General features: G+C 39.4%; 1 protein-coding gene across 1 annotated transcript in view; it reads right to left on the bottom strand.

Annotated features, from left to right (window-relative positions):
* LOC306758038 (nuclear receptor coactivator 2-like) overlaps positions 1–18,205 on the bottom strand; it is a 73,044-nt gene that overhangs the window by 46,175 nt on the left and 8,664 nt on the right. The window contains exon 2 of the mRNA XM_079243254.1: positions 12,015–12,070. The gene's annotated coding sequence lies outside the window, so the exon portion shown is untranslated. The remainder of the gene's footprint in view (positions 1–12,014; positions 12,071–18,205) is intronic.

The following is an 18,205-nucleotide window of genomic DNA, read 5'->3' as shown; positions in this document are numbered from 1 at the left end:
GACAACACAGTAGCCAGACCTTCATTCTGCTGCTGTAATGCCCAAGAAGACAAGTTAAAAGATGAATAAAAACAACAAAAATAACAATTTTATGGTGGATTTTTTTTTTTTATTTATTTGAAAACAAAAAATCTAATTTTTAACAAAAAAAATCTATTTTAAAATTGTGAGGCAAAAAAAAATCCAGATTTTCAATTTTTTGATTTGATTTTCCCACCCCTAGTACACTGCTAGGTAAAGGTTCAGACATGCTGTTCCATTTACAGTAAGGTGAAAGTGTGTCCAAACCTTTGGCTGGTACTCATATTTACTTAAAATGTCCATCCGTAGTATAAGTAATGATACATTTGGTGGTAATGGGGTAAGAGTTACTCTTTCATTCCTTCTTGGGAGATGCAAGCATTGCAGGTTTTCTTTCTTAATTGCTCCTCCACTACAGTGCAACATGTTTCTATATTAGCCTGGAAGTATTTAAAAAAAAAAAAAAAAAGGCAAAGTAGCAGGTCTCCATGCAAGTTTCTGCCCAATGTGAGGCATATGTCCAAGGACTATGGGGTAACATAGATCTATAAAATCCTCCGTCTCTGAATCACCCCAATGAGAGTGATGTCCACCGCTATATAAAGTTTCTGGCTCCCACACTGCTTCAAAGAGCATAAAAATTAATTAAACCTCTTGCATCTATAAAAACATACAGCTTGAGTTTTAATCATCTAAAGATGTCACGTTACAACAGATCAATCAAAAATGGTAAGTCAGTGGTTTTTCTTTTTAATTGAACTAGGCTTTATTGCTGCTACCCACTTGCTTTTTGACTAAAGGGAGTGGGTTTGTGGAGGTCTTTCACTGTTCCCCTCATTGCTGTCCCGGCACTCATACTTAATACAGGATCTGACTAACTCCTCTACCATTGAATAAAACAATCAAAGGGGATAATTAACTTTTCTTTGAACTAGTCATTAAGTGCAGTTACACGAAGAAGACAAGCACACACATGCAGCAAAGACTTTTGTGAGGAAACAATGCACCAAATAACAACCATGAGGATCATTTGAGAATTTGGACAGCAGTGGGTTTGACAGCGGTGACTGGGAGGAGGGACCCTCCTCCCTTTCGTGTCTAAGCTCCTGTTAAGGCTGCAGTGTAAAAGCCAGCAAACCCTCCCATCACACACAAACATACAGTAAAGTAGATTTAATACCCTGCTGAGGCTGGATTAGGAGCAGAGGCTTCTCCCACACAGAAAGGCCTCCAACGTCTACACACAGAGTTTGTTTGTGTGTTTGTGCATCTATAGGCGTTGGCGTGTCCAACTCAGTACATCAACTTTCTTTATGTACATCCCAGGTGTTTGGAGCTGTGGTGCTGTGTTTGGCCTTTTGCAAATGAGGGATGGAAGTGGAGAGAGACTTTGATGGCTGCTGTTATGTATTTTTGACAAGTTGAAGCTCATGAGGGCTGACTCAGCAAAGACTCACAAACCAGATGCAGACTTTTGAATAAATATTTGACTGATGTAAGAGAATAGAAAGAGCTCAATCATTTTTAAATTTTTGAAGGTAAACTGATCAGAGCCACTATTACATCAACACTAATGATAAGAAATGGTCATTTGGGTTTGAAATAAGTGCATTATCTAAAGCTGTGCATTAATAAATACCCCTCAGGTTAGTCCTGGTTCGTCTACAGTTTCGAGTTTCCTTAAGACTGCAGTTGTCCACCATCTGGTCAGCTAATGTATCGGAAAACAGTGTCTATCCTTGCAACTGTGTGTTATTACTGCAACACATAGTTGACTTAAGTTAAGCAATCATTTCAGCTGTAGCTAAACAAAAACTGGTATTGTGACACCTTGCTGCCCGGATGAGCTTTTGTTTGTACTTTAGAAGCTTATTGCAGAAAAGAAAACTCATTTCAATCACGTACTCCTTTCCATGAAGTTGATGGGAACTGAAAGTGTCAGCCTTATGCCTGAATGAACACACCCTTGCTTCTCTGATGTAGTTCTTATGGCAATCTTATTTCCATTCCCATTCAGTTGCCCATTTTACCACAAACTGTGATGTTATTTTAAGAAAACCTCCTCAGTGGCCAGAGTTATATCTCACTTGATACACCATCCAGCCTCATATGAAAGCCAAATACCATGAACACTCTGTGGTTCTCTCCATCACTGTTGTTGGCATGTCTGATTGAAGCTGTGACCTATGTCTGGATGGTGAATGGTAAAAAAGTTGTTGCTTTAATATGCAAAAGAACATATATATAAATCAATTAAAAACTATTTTTATTTCTGGGCACACAGAAGTTTTTTGGTTTCAGCTCTCTGCAAAGAAAAAACTACATTTTTAACTTTGGCACTGCCACATTTAAGAAGAAAAGCGGTTTCTAGCCTGCCTGATCTCATAAAATAAAGTTTGACTTTATGTCAACTTTATGTAGACATTAAAGTAACAAAATAATGTTCCTCTTATTATTTGACCATTTCGTAATATCTTACATCAGTACGCTTTAAAGAACACTCACGCCATTCACAACCACCATCTTTATTTGAAATGAGGTTTAACTCTCCGAAGTCATCTGGTTCGGCGCCGATCTAAAGCGACAGCGTCAACACTTTCCAAAATATCTCAGAAACCACATCACAAATCTTAATGGGGAAAATTGTATGACAAGCACACTCTTTGGGTGATCTATTGTGAGGTAGGGACAATTCTAGCCTTTTAAAAAGGTTTTCAATCCAGCTGTTAGGTGTAGCGTTATTTCCGGGAACTTTGCATGTTAATTCCACCGCGCTACATTTATGATTCATTCCATTTTCTCATTAAAAATGTGCCGATTATGTTAGCGGACCTTCATATTAAAGCTGGATATAAACACTTGTTATTTTTTGTTGGTCTCTTGACCAATCAGATGCTCAGATTTCTTCTTTTGTTTTTATGACGGTGACATCCAATCGAAGCAGCCAAAGATCAGCGTTACTTGAAATCGTTATCTTCCAGACTCAAAAACAAAGTAATACTAACAGTCCATCCCCTGGAAGTGTAAGAGGTGAGATGAAGCAGTCTGTCTTGTTCCAGACAGAAACTGTTTCCAAGAGTGGCACAACTGATTCAATAAGTGAGAGGGAAAACAAATGGACAAAAAATGTAAAAATATAAACAATTTTGGTTGTGTTTATGCTAGAATGTTGGGATCTTTTTCTCCTGATAGCCAAGGCCTGAGAGAAACACATTTATAAATAAAAAAGCTTCCACATTGTTGATCTATGTCTTCTTTTTTTTTTTTTTTTGTCTTGTCCAGCATTTAAGTAAGCAGAATGATTTTCTGGATTCTGCTGAGCAAATTCACTTTGCCAAGGGAAGCATTATAGATATAATGCTCCCCTTGATATTCTGGATTCTTATTTTATTTTTCTATTTATTTGACATAATTGTTGGTTTTACAAAGTTTGTATTTCTGAACCGGACTGGAGAGGATAGAAGAGAGACAGAAAGAGAATCGAGGAGAAAACAGAAAAACACCTCATAGAGAGAAAGAGAACCTGTGTCTTATTTAAAATAAATTCTGTGACATTCAATCTCCATTTTGTTTTTTCTTTTGTTTTTATACTCATAACTATTGATCTATCTATGTGGCATCATTTTAGAATACATATTATGATTGCCCAGGTTGTCCTGAAAAAAAGATGTTCATTACTTGACTGTGTGTGAAAGGGTTGAGATTATACATGCATTAATAGGCAGAAAGGTCAGGAGGACCAAAAATAGCAATAAATGGCTTGGAGTTTTATGGGTTAAAGCCATCTTCCTAATGCTGTCAGGTGGATCAATAGCATAGCATGCAGTTTAAGATTGCACTTGAAACTGTGTGTTTAACATACAGTTCATTGTCTAAAAACTACTGATGTTGCAAAGAGAATCTGTATAACTTAACGCGACTTTAGTGTTTTAAAAGAATCACACAGTTTCCGTGCATTTCCCCTTCAAGCATAAAACTGAACAGAACATTAGAAGTTACAGAAGGTCTTTGGTAAGTTGAAACCATCTCTGACTTGGTTCTAGTACAGTAGCAGCAGCAGTACCTTCTTCAAGTTCATTAAAAAGGAGTTTCCAGCCACCGCCTTATGAGCAAAGCCACTTGAAGGGTAAAATATCTTTATAGTACGATGTGCAGTCAGTAGCTTCATCAGTAAAATGATTCAAAGCTAAAACACAAATCAAAATGAGTTTTCATTAAAGATCCCTTACAATTAGTCAAATAATCATTTGCTTACAATCAAACCTCTGATTGGATCTTATAGTATTGTTATTATTCATGCATCCAGACATAACCAAGGAGTTACTATCCCGATTTATTTCACAATGTATGAAGACCAACATATTTACCAAGTAGCTTCAATCTTATAAGCGCAACATGAGTCTTTTCTAAAATCCAGCAATTATTCAAAACCTACTTGATAATAAGATTTACTATTAAAACACACACTCCACTTTCTGATGCTTCAGGAACTTCAGTGGCCTCTAAAGTGATTTTTACCTGTAAGGGATCCAAAAACTAAATCTTTCTGAAACTCTTAGACTGTAAAACAATCAGTACATCTACATTTTTCAGCTTCAGAGTAGTTTTACTCCACTTCTCATGAAAGAAAAACATTAGATCCATGTTTACTGAAGGCCTAAAGAAAATCAACCAGTGATGATGTACGCACAATAAGCATAGTAGCAGGATAAAAAATGATGGAAGGGGAGATCTCAGGTTCTGTATGTTGCAGTTTTTGTTTGTCAGTGAGTATTAACTATGTTTATCCTCAGAATCAGAAACAGATGATTGTTTACGTCATCAGTCACATGACACATATGGTCACCACATCCCAACAGATTTGGATTTGCCTCTTCCATGTCTTGCTCTCTTGTGAAAACCATAAAGTTCTTTTATATTTTACCATTTCAGTCAACTGTTACTAATGTTAAGCTTCAAAACTGCTGAAAATCTTTCAATCTTATTCTATTATTTTAGTCAAGACGGCAAACTTTTACAGCATTGTGTCTTATTTAACTTCGCACAAACAAGCAAAAATACCAGCTCTATAAAAGTAGATCCACAGATCCAATCCAAGCGAAGGTCCACCCGAAGGGCCCACACACACAGTATTATATCATTGTCAGGCAGTCAACTAGTCTTGTATAACTTATCATGAGAAGAAAACAGTTGCCCTCTCTTTGCCACCTGGCAGTCAACACCGTTTCTTCTTTTCTTTCCTTATCTGACTGGTCGGAGTCTACAAAACGTCTGACACCAGAGCGCTGGAATGGAAAGCAAATGCCTGTATGTGTGCTAAGAAGTGCCTCCCCATAAAACCCAAGCTGTCCAAATTAACCCACTTTAACCAACGCTCCCCTTACGGACTAAATAGCCAACACCGCTACATCTTCCTGTGACTAAATAAATAAGACTAATTGGTATTTGAATAATAGTAAAATACAGGGTGACCAGTGCCACTGCTGTTCTGCTTTTCCATCTTCAGTGTCAACATCAGCAGACATCTGGTAAAATTAAGCCAAATAATGTTCTCCAACTAGATGTTTAATTGAAAAACCAGAAAATAACCTTATTGAGGATCTAAGCTGTATCACAGACATTGATCAACTTCTCAATTTTAAGGTGAATTGGGGCAAAGCCGAGATCATGATTGACTGATCAAACTGCTTTGTTTGGAGGACACTCAGCCAGCAGCTGTTTATCACACTGCATGTCCTGTTTCATGTAATATGAGAGACTGATTGATTATAAACAGGAATCAATATCATTGAACACGCCTGCCCGGATGCTAAATCAGTTTTAAACACAACTACACACCAACGACGGAGCAGACACATAAAATAAACAACACAGATGCTCCTCTCTATGGTCATGCATGGCTGATAAGAAAACAGACACTAAAAGCTTCCTTTTACAGACAGTTTGCGACTGCAAACCTATCGAATCACACCAGTAAAAACTCTTCCCGTCTTCTTTAAAGGACATTAAAGTGCAGAGCAAAAAAGAAAAGATGCTACGCATCAAACACAATGTAGTGCAGGAAATCAAGCTTGTACCAGAGAATGTGTGACCCAAGTCCAACATTTAAACATGCAAACTTATCTAACATCCATGCATGAGGGAGCACACAGGAAACACAAAGAGACAAAGCAAAGGAGGCAAAGGCTTTGTTCGTTGTCAGAGACACTTGCTGTCTTCTGTCGGCTCTGCAGTGACTACAAAGGCAACCATAATCTGGGCATGAACTACTGAACTGGGCTGGTGAACGGATAGTGCCAAGATGTTTGGAAATAGATTCTGACAAAGACACAGAAGAGAGCTCAAAATCTGTTTTCATGTTGCATTATGTGGCAGAACTGTGGAAAGGTATTGAGCCACTCCTCATTGCATAACACTTGGTTTCAAAGCAGCCAGGCTTTCTTGTAATCATTCAAAGTCATCTTGAGCAATAGTTCCCCAGGCGTCCAGAAGGTCTTTCAAAGTTTTTCTTTGGTTATTGGTAGCTTCTTCAGTATTTCTCAAATCTTTGCATGTTAGCATTTTCAGAAGAGCATTTTTGGCTCTAACGGTGTGTTCACACCAGATGCATTTTGAGCATCAGGTTTATATGTAAAGTCTATGTGGAAGCACGTCAACACAGTGAAAATTTAAAAAAGTTTTATAAGGTTGACGCGCCGCAAACGCCAGAGATGGAAAATCCTAAATTTTTGCTGCTTGACGTGGAGTGTCAACCAATCAGAGTGAAATACGTCACGGCTCATTTTTCAGCGGGAGGAAGTCGAAAATGGACCAGAAGGTTCCATCTCTTTTCCGCCGTGCTTGCCGCTCACTCCCGACAAGCGGCAAATGTGGCAGGAGCGTATTGGACGTTGGACACAAAAGTAACAGTTTAGTGACCAGCGGTGAGCGTTTAGAGTTTTGAACGTCAAAAACGCTCAAACCATCTGGTGTGAACACACAGTTAGTCCCTTAAAAGTTACCTATGAATCATTCAAGCATTAAAAACGCTCTTAAATCAAAAGACAAACAAGTGTTGTGTCAACACATAACAGAAAACTTTGCAGCCTTTTAAGAAGACAAAATCATTTCTTTTGTTGTTTCTACGTAAAATATTAACAAGGTTTGTCAGGCATAAAATAATGTCTTCGTACACACAAGGTTGTTAAATAATCCAGCAAAGACCTGAAGCGGGAGCTGAGCGATGAATCTGGACCTTTAGTTGATTCATCTACTGTTGTGAGAAGCCTCATCAGAAATATACTCCCTGGAAGGATGGCTGCCAAAAAGTCATTCTTTCAGGAAAGCAAACACAGAGAAATGCTCATGGAACATGAACTGCACTGAAAATCAGTGACAATGGGTCTGATGGAGGAAAGAAGCCTCCACAGAGCCTGGACCTGAACGTTACTGAAGCAGCGTGGGTTCATCTGGACAGAAAAGAGGCAAAAACATCCCAAGCAGAGCTCTGGAAAGTCTTTCAATGTTCCTGTAAAACTATTCCTGAAGCGTACTTATTGAATAGAAAGCTTGTGTTAGAAGGTTCAAACTGCATTGAAAAATTATTAACATCATCCAAGCTGGCATGTAAAGCCCTGTATGTCTGAGAATCAGTAGCTTTTACAGGTAAGAACATCTACGTCATCAGCATTAAAGTGAAGCGTATCATGTCATGAATTATGTGACGACAGAGAAACACACATAGGAACAATAAAACTGACCCCTCAGGCTTGTTGTAGTCAACATGAAGACATCAGGTCGCTTTATGCAACATGTTAGAAGACAGAAAAACAATTTAAATTGTTTGTGACAAAGATGCTCAATACTAAACATTGACACTCAAGCTTACAGTATATACTCGGTTTTTTCCTCATATTCTGCATTTCCACTGATATTTACCTTTTACTGAACTCGTTTCACCTTTTCTGAGCAACACATTAATAACAAACTCCACAGTATTGACAATGCAATTCTGCTTCAAATTCACTGAAATGCAAAAATGAATAAAACACAAAGACATGCAGAGATGAGGCAAAAGCACAGAGATAACAGCGGGAGTTTCATGTTGTCCTGCTGGCTAGAAGGTCAAAATCCACCTACAGCTCACTGATTGGCTGAAATGCAGTAGCAGCAAGTGTGGAAATTAACACACAGACACAGCTCAGTGACTTCACAAAAAAAAACTTTCCTCCTTCCCTCTGGATGGTTAAAAGAAAAATATCCAGCCACAGTGTTATTCTTTCAAACAGAGAGTAAAAAGTTTAACAAATATACGCAAGAAAAGGCTTCAAATAAGTAAAATTTAAAATTCTTTCATCTATCACCAAGCTCACCAAGAGATGTTGCCTGACTTACTCGCCGAGCATCGCGTGAACCCGCCGCTCTCTCAAACGGTTCCAGTTGTTGTTCCTTTTTTTTTTTTGGAGCAAACTGAGTAAACATTTGGATGTTTTGAACTCAGGTGACAGAGCAGCTTCAGGCCTGCTGACTGTGCACTCTGCATGCGGACAGTCATTCATAACCACCCCGCAAAACACAAACACGCACACAGTGTCAAAACCACAATAACAATGCATGACAGCTCAAAGTCCGAGGCTGAATGAGACAGTCACACCTACAGCGAGCGCTGCACTCATCACGGCTTGGACTGGAACTCCAAGCAGACTCCAATCTCTAAATCTCTAAAAAGTTAGTTAACATTTTCTCCACACTCCAGCACAACTTCAGCTTAGATTAGTTCCCACCATTCCTCTCTTTCTGGAAACTACAGGTAGCTCAAGTATTTGATGGCAGAACATTACGAACTGCACCTTTAAATCTGTGTTTAGAGCAGAATGAAAGGGAATAAAGTCGTTTCTGGTTGGAGCTCACCTTTGCTGTGATTAAACCAGTGCATACCCGGCCCGGAGCCGGCCAAACAGCCCATGCCTGGCCTGGGTGGATACGCTCCGTTTCACACCATACACACTGTCAACACACACACACGTCACCGTCTCACGTACAGTTTGGATTTCCCGTCTCTTCTCTGCGAGATTATTCCTACCAGTGTGAGTCTGTGTGTGTGTGTGTGTGTGTCATCTGCATCTAATGACAGCTGACTAACTACATGCCACAAATCCTCTCACTCCCTCTCCCCTCCCCCTATCATGTAGACGCACATACACTCACACACACTCCTCCCTGTCTCCTCCCACAACACACACACAAATGCACACACACTCCTCCCTCCTATTAGCTGATGTCGAGAAAAAAAACTCCCCTCGCTCTCTCTTTCTCTCTCTCTCTCCCACATAGAGCCTTTCTAGGTACAGCATGATTTACATGACCTGTTGTTCTTTTGTTCTGGAGCATTATTTCAAGTCCTTTCTACCCCCATGTTCATCTTTAAACACACACACACACACACACACACACACACACACACACACACACACACACACACACACACACACACACACACACACACACACACACACACACACACACACACACACACACACACACACACACACACACACACACACACACACACACCTCTGCAGCATATAATAGTTGTTTCTTTAACAATGCAATTACATTTATTTTATGGTTTTAAAATCTGAAAACTCTAAATGTGTTTGTTTAAAGCAAACAGCGCCACCGGTGGCAGAAAAAGGCTGCTCCCGTAATTAGTCTCAACCCTGCCTGGATAATAAGCCCTGCATGAAAACAAAAGTGAAATGAGTCGTCTCGAATGAAAAAGGTAACGCTGATGAGAGCTGCTATCAACACACAAAATTTGTCAGGCTGACTGTCTCCCTCTCTTCAACGCACACATCTTTTCTCAGCTTTCGCTTTCCATGCTGACATGTCAGGATGCCCCCCGTTTGCTTGTTTCAGGAAGTCACTTTCACATCTCCACTGCTAAACCTCCTGCAAGGTTTCCCAGTCTTTAGATCCAGCTGAGGTTTCTTTTTGGTTCAGAAAGTCTCAGGAATCTATTTGTATAGAAAAATGGTACATTTTCAGTAGTTTATTTCCAATAAAGACCCAGTCGTGTCAATTTAAAGCTAAGAAAAGAGATGTTGGTTTTCCCAACATGAACAATTGCAATTCTCTTTGTGTGTTTATTCCTTGTAAAAAATTCTAGTTGCCCTGTTATTGACTTAATCGTGAATTTTCTGCAGGCATCAACCCAAGCATGCATAACACAGGCACCACCGTGGTGTAGTGGTTAGCTGTGGCCTCACAGCAACCAAGTCGCTGGTTTGAGCCTCAGCTTTGAACAGTGTGTAGTTTGCATGTTCTCCCCCTGTATGTGTGGGTTCTCCCCAGGTACTCCGGCTTCCTCCCACCCACAAGACAGGCATGTTAGGTTAATTGCTATGGTTAATTGCTAACTTATCACATGTAAGTCACTTTGGATAAAAGCCTCTGCCAAATGACTATAGATTAGAATATAATTAAAGAAGTTATATTGTTTTAAGGTCTTTTTTATAAACTTTTTGCCCTCATTTTCTCTATATTATCATATCTCAACACATCAAAATACTTAGAGTTACAAGCACAAAGTCCATTAAAGAACAGGGATGTGCACATAATGGCAGCTCTAAGGTTGCATTCATGCAACGATAGTCAGAGGGATTCGGTACAGTTGGGCAGAAATATCTGTAAACTTTTCCCCCATGACGTCGTTTGCTTTGGTTGGTCTTTATTCAAGCAGACTAAATCACATAGACCAGCGGTGTCCAGCTGCTGTTCTGCAGGTTTTCCATGTATCACAAGTTCAATATGTCTGACTCTACTTCATCTGTCATTGTGGATAACTCCATAGACTGTTGGAAGCAGGAGTGTTGGAGCAGGGATGCATGGAAAACCTGTTGGACAGCGGCCCTCGAGAACCGAGATTGGACATCCCTGACTGAGACAATGTTGTCAAGTTGACAAGTCAACAACTGAGCAACAATAAATCCATGCAGTGTTAGTGCAACTAGCTGGTTAAGTGGTATAACAACTGGTATTAATAAAGCAGAAATTAATATTATTAAAGTAGACTAAACATCACATGTGCAAAATGCCAACTCTTTGTCATGAATAAAAAGCATCTTCAGAAGGGGCAAGACTTGACCAGATGGGCACACAATGCAGCCAATCACAAGCAAAGAGAGACTAGAATCATACCATTATGCTAAATTAAGCTCAAATAGAAGAGTGAAAGCAAATGAACGTTTGGGTGCTGAAAGAGTCAACTCCTCTCAGAGAGTCGAGGCAAAAGAGCCAAATCTTTGAAAAGAGCAAAACAGTTCACTACAGAGTTATTCTCTCCCTCGGAGTCTGTAACACCTCACTTATGGCCCTTTTCCACCAACCCCTACTAAGACCCTCTTTCTAGTTTGTAGGGGATTCCATCAGGATCTTCCAGGCTGAGTGGACTCTGTTGGGGTTCTGTCGGTGCAGAGCCGGACTGAAAATGTGACGTGTACAGTTTGCAGACCACTATTAGCTAGTGGTATTTGATGTAGAAGTAGTAGTAGTCGTAGTAGTAGTAGTAGTCGTAGTAGTAGTAGTATTTGACATCATAGGATGAGACTGTGGGTCATATCAGCAAGCAGCATCACAACTACTTTTCCACCAACAGCCTTCTCCGGCTCTGTCCATGAAATCTTCCATGAAGTATCACCCCAACATCCTCCACCGTTGTGCCAAACGACCCTGCGATACTTAAGTCTTGCCTTGATACAAAGACTCCACCCACAATGAGGGTCCCTCACTTGTAATGGAAACGATTGAAACCAGGTAGTGTGGTGTTAGCTAAAGTGGGGTAAGTGCTAGTCGAAAACTGCCATTACAGTTCAGTCATTTCTTCCTGTACATGATGACATCACTATGTAACAAATTAGCAAAATACCTGCCTGATGCCATATTTTAACACTCAAGATTGTCTTGTGCTCATAGAGATCCACAAAAATGTTATGGAAAACAGTAAAAGAACTTACCTCATATGCAAAGCATCCTGGGTTAATATCCACTTTGCAAGGTCAGTGAATTCTTTCTGTAAGAGCAAGTGGAAAAAAAGAATTCAATTAATATTTCGAAAGACAACTTTTTATTTAGCATCTTTACAACTCTGAGGCACTTGTCTAAAACAGATGGAAGACACCAGGCCTATCACCCACTAAATTGACATTAAAACTACTCAAAGACGACATGCAAATGTTGATAACTTAGCAATCCATGTGGAGGTTACTGCATGTACAACCCAAACAGAAGTATACAACTTTTCCTGACTCTTATTGGACATCTATGCAATCTTTAAACTAAACAACTCAGAAGAGCCAAATGATAATCCCGATGTCCCGATCCCGACCGACAATCCTGAAATCCCGATGTACCCTCATATGAGACACAACTGGACCCTAAACTCAACATACTGAAAGAAATCGGCCCTTTAGGGTAACTGTACATCAACCTGTAAACCTTTAAACTATGAGTTTCTGACTTGTTGTGAAGCACACAAACATTTGTTATCCACATACCGAGCCTGAGATAACAAATGTTGGTATTACTTCAGTTACAACTTAACAGATACACAAGTCTGGTTTCTTGGCCAACTTAACACAGATATACTTCATGTACTTGCTTTACAGTATTATGTTACACACTAACAATGATAAATAAAGTTTAAAAAAGAAAAAAGTAATGAGATACACAGACTAAAACAATAGAGAAACATTTTTAAAAATGTGTGCAAATGATGCAGGTCAAGACCATGTGTCCGACTGGATTTTATGGCTGGAGACCGTTCCCAGATATAACTGGATGAACATTAGCTTTGTTGTTGCTGTCAGTAACTAATCACTGATTAGCTCTGTTGTTCTGGGTCTGGCTGTGCTTGGCTTTGTTGGTAAAAGTGTTGATGTGCTAGCTTGCAATCATGAAAAGAACATGATCGGGATCATTTCTCCCTCTGCTCTGCGGAGATGGAAATCCAAGTGGACTGAAGTTATGCCTGATTTCTATTAAAAACTATTCAAATAGATAGTTGTTTAAGTGTCCTGCATCTCAGCTAACCAGAAATAACATCATCATGACAGCAGCGTGTTTGAATAAATCGTGTTGTTAGCATCTCTACAGAGCCTTAAGGAGCCGCTTCAGTCACACTACAATGCTGAGAAACTTTTCAACAACACAATTCATGTACAAGACAATTCATAGTGCTTTTAGAAAACATTAAATGTCTTAGGTGGAGTCTAAAAGACTCTGGACTGAACTTTTTTTTCTGACTGCCGTGAAGCCGGCATGAAGATTTTAAAACTGGTGTGATGCATTTAGATCTCGCAGAAGCTGCAACATCCACTCACCTAGTTGGCAACCTCTTCACCATGGCAACAAACTCACATGTATAGCGGTGCATGGGCAAGACGGCGGACTGGGATTTGATTTCCCAATAGTGGGATTCCACCACACAACTGGAGGGGGTCCCAAAACCCAGAAAAAAACTTTCATATAACTTTATAACTGGAAACTAAATATCTAAGAACAAATTAAAATGTTTACTTGCAGCACCCAAGATAATTCAACACTGATTACATCACTACCCTCTCAGAAATAACTGATAATTCTCACAGAATCAGCAGACTTATGAGCTAATATTGACGTGAAAAGCTGAGTTTCCATTCCAGTAATGCTGAATGAACTGCTGCATTTAGACATTGTGTTCACATATCACAGTGAATGAATAATGCTATGTTTCATTTGTTGAGGGAGCCATACTGGAGTGATACACTTCCCCTCTGTGCACTACAGGAGTCAATCCGTCATCATGCACAACTCGGAGACACACCCAGGATCAAATGTGTGAGTGTGCACTCTGTGAACATGCTGCTTAATTTTTAACAATTAAATATTTGAGCAGAGTTTCACCTGAATCATCACCCACTGGTAATCCTAGTCCTGCCAATAACATCAAGGAAACCTGCAGTTTTTCCCAGACAACGGCCGCTGCCTGGAAGAGGATTCAGAGAGTATCGAGACCTTTTCTAACACCATGAGGCTGACCTGGAACAGCACGGTGCAGGTCTAGGTTCATCAAGTTCCCACTGGCTTCAGTTCACATTTATAAACATCTCGATTTTATGGGGGAAAAAAAAAAAAAAAGGAGTTATTCGATTTGAACAGCTGAAGTGGAAACCCACTACACTTCATGACAAGCATTTTGCAGCATGTGTTAATGTTCTACACAAGCTGTTGTCCTTGATAAGTCCAAGACCACATGTTCTGTTGGTGTGCCTTGAGGAAAAATATACATCTAGAACTTTGTATTTCCTATTTTAATGTATGTTACAGAAAATAAAATAAAAAAAAAAAAAAAAAAAAAGGAAGACCCTTTTCAGGCAATAGTACTGATGTTCTCTTCTGTAAATCACAACTACTCCATTCTTTTCTTTCTTCTTACCTCACTAGGAGAGGAAAGAAAGCTGACTTGTTTTAGCCCTTAATTTAGTGTAACTGTGAATTACACAAACTGATTCCTGGAACAAGAGGCTGCAGTGGTTAGCACAGTAGCCTGACGGTATCCTTATTTCTCCTTTTTTCCGCAGGTCTTCCTGAACAAGTGCAGTTGTACATGTTGATCTGTCTTTCCTGTCCTCTCCACCCCAACCAGTCGAGGCAGATGGCTGCCCTCCCTGAGCCGGGTTCTGCCGGAGGTTTTCTTCCTGTTAAAGGGGAGTTTTTTCCTTCCCACTGTCGCCTCGTGCAGCTCAGGATGGGGGATTGGATCAAAGTCATGACTTGATGCAATCAGTTGGTTTCTATTATAGGAAATGTATGAATTGGCTTGAAATGATGTGTATGTAAAGTGTCCTGTGACAACATTGTTGTAAAGTGGCGCTATACAAATAAAGTTGAATTGAATTGAACTGACAGCAGGAAAGTTGCTGGTTTGAGTCTCAGCTGGGGAGTTTGCAGGTTCTCGGTGGATTAGTTGTCCCTAGGAGTGAGTGAGAGCATGAATGGTTGTTTGTTTCTCTGTGCACCCTGGGTGCACCCTGCCCTCTTGCCTGATGATTGCCGAAATAGTCTTTGAACCTGTTGGACCCTGAATTGGAACAAGTGGTTAAGAAAATGGATGGATGGATGATTTCTGGAACATAAATGCTGCTACAGCTGACTAAACAGCATCATTAACAAACTATTCACTGATGTTTTCCATATATTTAACCAAATTTAGCTTTAAGCAGTGCACCAACAATTTCTTTTTATTTAATCCAAATTTCTTTTATTACGTAGTTCATCTTTATTGAAAACAAAGGGTAACATAGTTAAAGTATTTACAAACATTAGGTTGAATGACTGATTTGATGTGTCACAAAGATAGAAAACTAAATCTACACACCCAATTTCCACAACTTTATGTCACAATAGATGTTGAAATACCACTCTGAATCACTCTGATGTCATCTGTAGGAAGTCTAAACCACACAAACCAAAGGTTCTACCAGCAACGTTCATTTTTGTTTGTTTGTTTTATAAATCTACTCCAAGAGTGGTTAAACCTCTTTTAGCTGCAGAGTGAAGTTCTTCTCTATTTTAACTCTGTGGTTTAGGTTTTATAACTGATCAGTGTAAAGTATACTCATTGTGTAAGACAGTTTCAGGTTACAGGCCTGTGTTAAGTCAAAAATGGCTTTTTGAGTTATTCCCAAAATATTGTGGATGAGTATAATTATATAGATTTTTGCAGGTAACAGTCATTTGCAATCTTGCCTTGAAGCAGCACTGTTGAACTTTGGTTCTCTGCAGCCAGTAAAGGTCAGTCCAATGTTAACTTGTCTTATTTCTTGCTGTCACTTTTTCTCTCTTTTCATCACTTCCTCTGATAATGTCCGATTGTGTCCCTTTGCTGACTCAGCTATGGTGCGTGTTCAATGTGGCCAGTGTCTTGATATTCAGTTGCTGATGTGATGCTGCGCAAAAAGCAAAATACAGCCATCACATGATGCTCTGGGCTGAAAAAGGAGTTGTGAAGCGTGGGTTCTCAGCCTGGGGACACAGCAGAGCAACAATGGCTCCGGGATGGTGCATAATTAACACAATTGTGCCACAGAAACAAGTCACAAGCACCGAGTTTTAAAGTTGGAAACTTGTAGTGTCACTTTAACACGGCACAGACTAACTTCTGCAATCTAATACATGTTCAGGATTGCTTTCTGATCATTACAATTTAAAGTAAATAGAAATTCAACTAAATTATTATTAAGAAGAATGAGATATAGGGAAAGTTTTATGTTTACATGACCAGTCAAATGTTTGGACACACTTTCCTATTGGATTTAATGGAAAAGTGTCTATAGTAGTTTGACAGGTAGTGTATTTCAAGTACAAAAAAATTAAAAAAAAAAAAACCCAACATAATTTCTAAAAACACTTTAAACTGCCAGCATCACTGAACTAAATGCAACTAAAGATTTTAACCATGGTGTACAACTGCAGATCAGATTGCTAACGTAATTCAAGAGGAATACCTCTGCGTTGTCTGTCTTCATCTGTTTTTATTTTATTTTTTAATCATGATGTCATTCTTCCCTGAGCTCAGGTAAGGAAGGTAAGAAAAGCAGCATACAGACAATTGGAGAGATAAAACTTTAAATGTGAAGCCCCCTGGTGACTAATAAAAAAAAAAAGGTCTCACTCTAGATATCTCTTTCATATATAATTTTTTTATATCCTCTTAGTGATTCTTCAACAAAATGCAAAAAAAAATAAAAACTACACAATATGCAATCTTAGAAAGACTACATCTTTTATGGACGCTCTTTTTCAACCCAATCATGGAGCCCTAACCCATCACCAATTAATTAGCTGGTTATAAAATATTTTAGCGGTGCTGTCCTTCTTTCAGTGTCACTAGTATCAAATTCAACATTTTCTAAACACGACACTGAAAAAGCCATTTTCTCTACATTTCTGTTAAATAAAGTTTAAAAAAAAAAAAAAAATTTTAAAAAAAGGGGAAGCAAATGACAGGTTTAAGTTTTTGTTGTAAATGGAGTTCACAACTTAAGAGTTGTGTCTTTTACAACAGAAGACACAAACGTGCCAAAAACCTGCAGTCTTTAGCGTGTGTGATGAGATGATAGTGGTTACTGCAGTTAAAAACAATAAATGAAAAACATTAAAAAGAAGAAGTTACTTTTTTTGGTCAGCCGCCAAATCTGAAACATCTGCTGCGCACTCCCTCTGGTTTGTACTGGAGTTGTTTCTGTATGCGTGTGCACACACACACACACACACACACGAGAGAGACAGCCGTCTTCTCGGTCAGTTGGACACGGCGCACTTGGAGCACACAAAAAACTTCAACGTGCACCTGCTGCTGTGGAGAGGACTGCGCATTTGTGCATTTGTCAGTTTGTGTGTGCACCAGAGTGTGTCAGTATCTGTGTAGGAGGGATGGACAGCTGATCTCTGCCCAACTGCGTTGTGAACTGCACAAGCGCACATGCAAGCACAAATGCTGTCAAAAGATACTGTACTAACGCGGGTGTGCATGCTTCAGTTGGATCAATAATAACCCCAGGAAGGAGGGTTGTTTCCTTGGACCATTTACATTTATAAATGATAAGAAGGTGTAAAACTTTTGCTGCTGGAAGCCAACTTTAGGTGTTGGTAAATCAGCATTTTGAAGCTTGTGCTTTGCCTTCAGTATAAAGTAAACCCAATCTTCCACAGATGAACCCCCAGAAACATTCATTAGTCTTCATTTTAGTTTTTACAATGAAGAGTTTGTAAATTATTTGAATAGTAGTCGATGCGGTCAAATATCTCGCACACAAACACAAAGAGGGACGAGAGCGGGGGAGCCACAGAGAGTCAATGAGAGCCGCACAGAGAGAGACGGTCTACTTCCTGACTGTGATTAATTTCTGTTACTAAGCAGCTCTATGGTAACACAGACATCCATAGCTACACTGAGCTTAGAGCTGCTTTACAGTACAACCACATAACAGAAGCTGACCACAGTCTGATAATCCTGGTTGGGTCACGAGGTACAATATATAATCACACATATAAACACAGTGCGTTCTTTGAAAGGGCTGTCTAAAAAAAAACACACATCAGTGATTTGTTACTGTGCCAACAGCAACTGATCTCATGTTGAAAAGAAATGCAACTTCATTCAGAA

Source organism: Telmatherina bonti (genome assembly GCF_933228915.1).
Source record: "Telmatherina bonti genome assembly, chromosome: 7".
NCBI classification, from domain to species: Eukaryota; Metazoa; Chordata; class Actinopteri; order Atheriniformes; family Telmatherinidae; genus Telmatherina; species Telmatherina bonti.
This window is presented reverse-complemented; position numbering and strand designations above follow the sequence as displayed.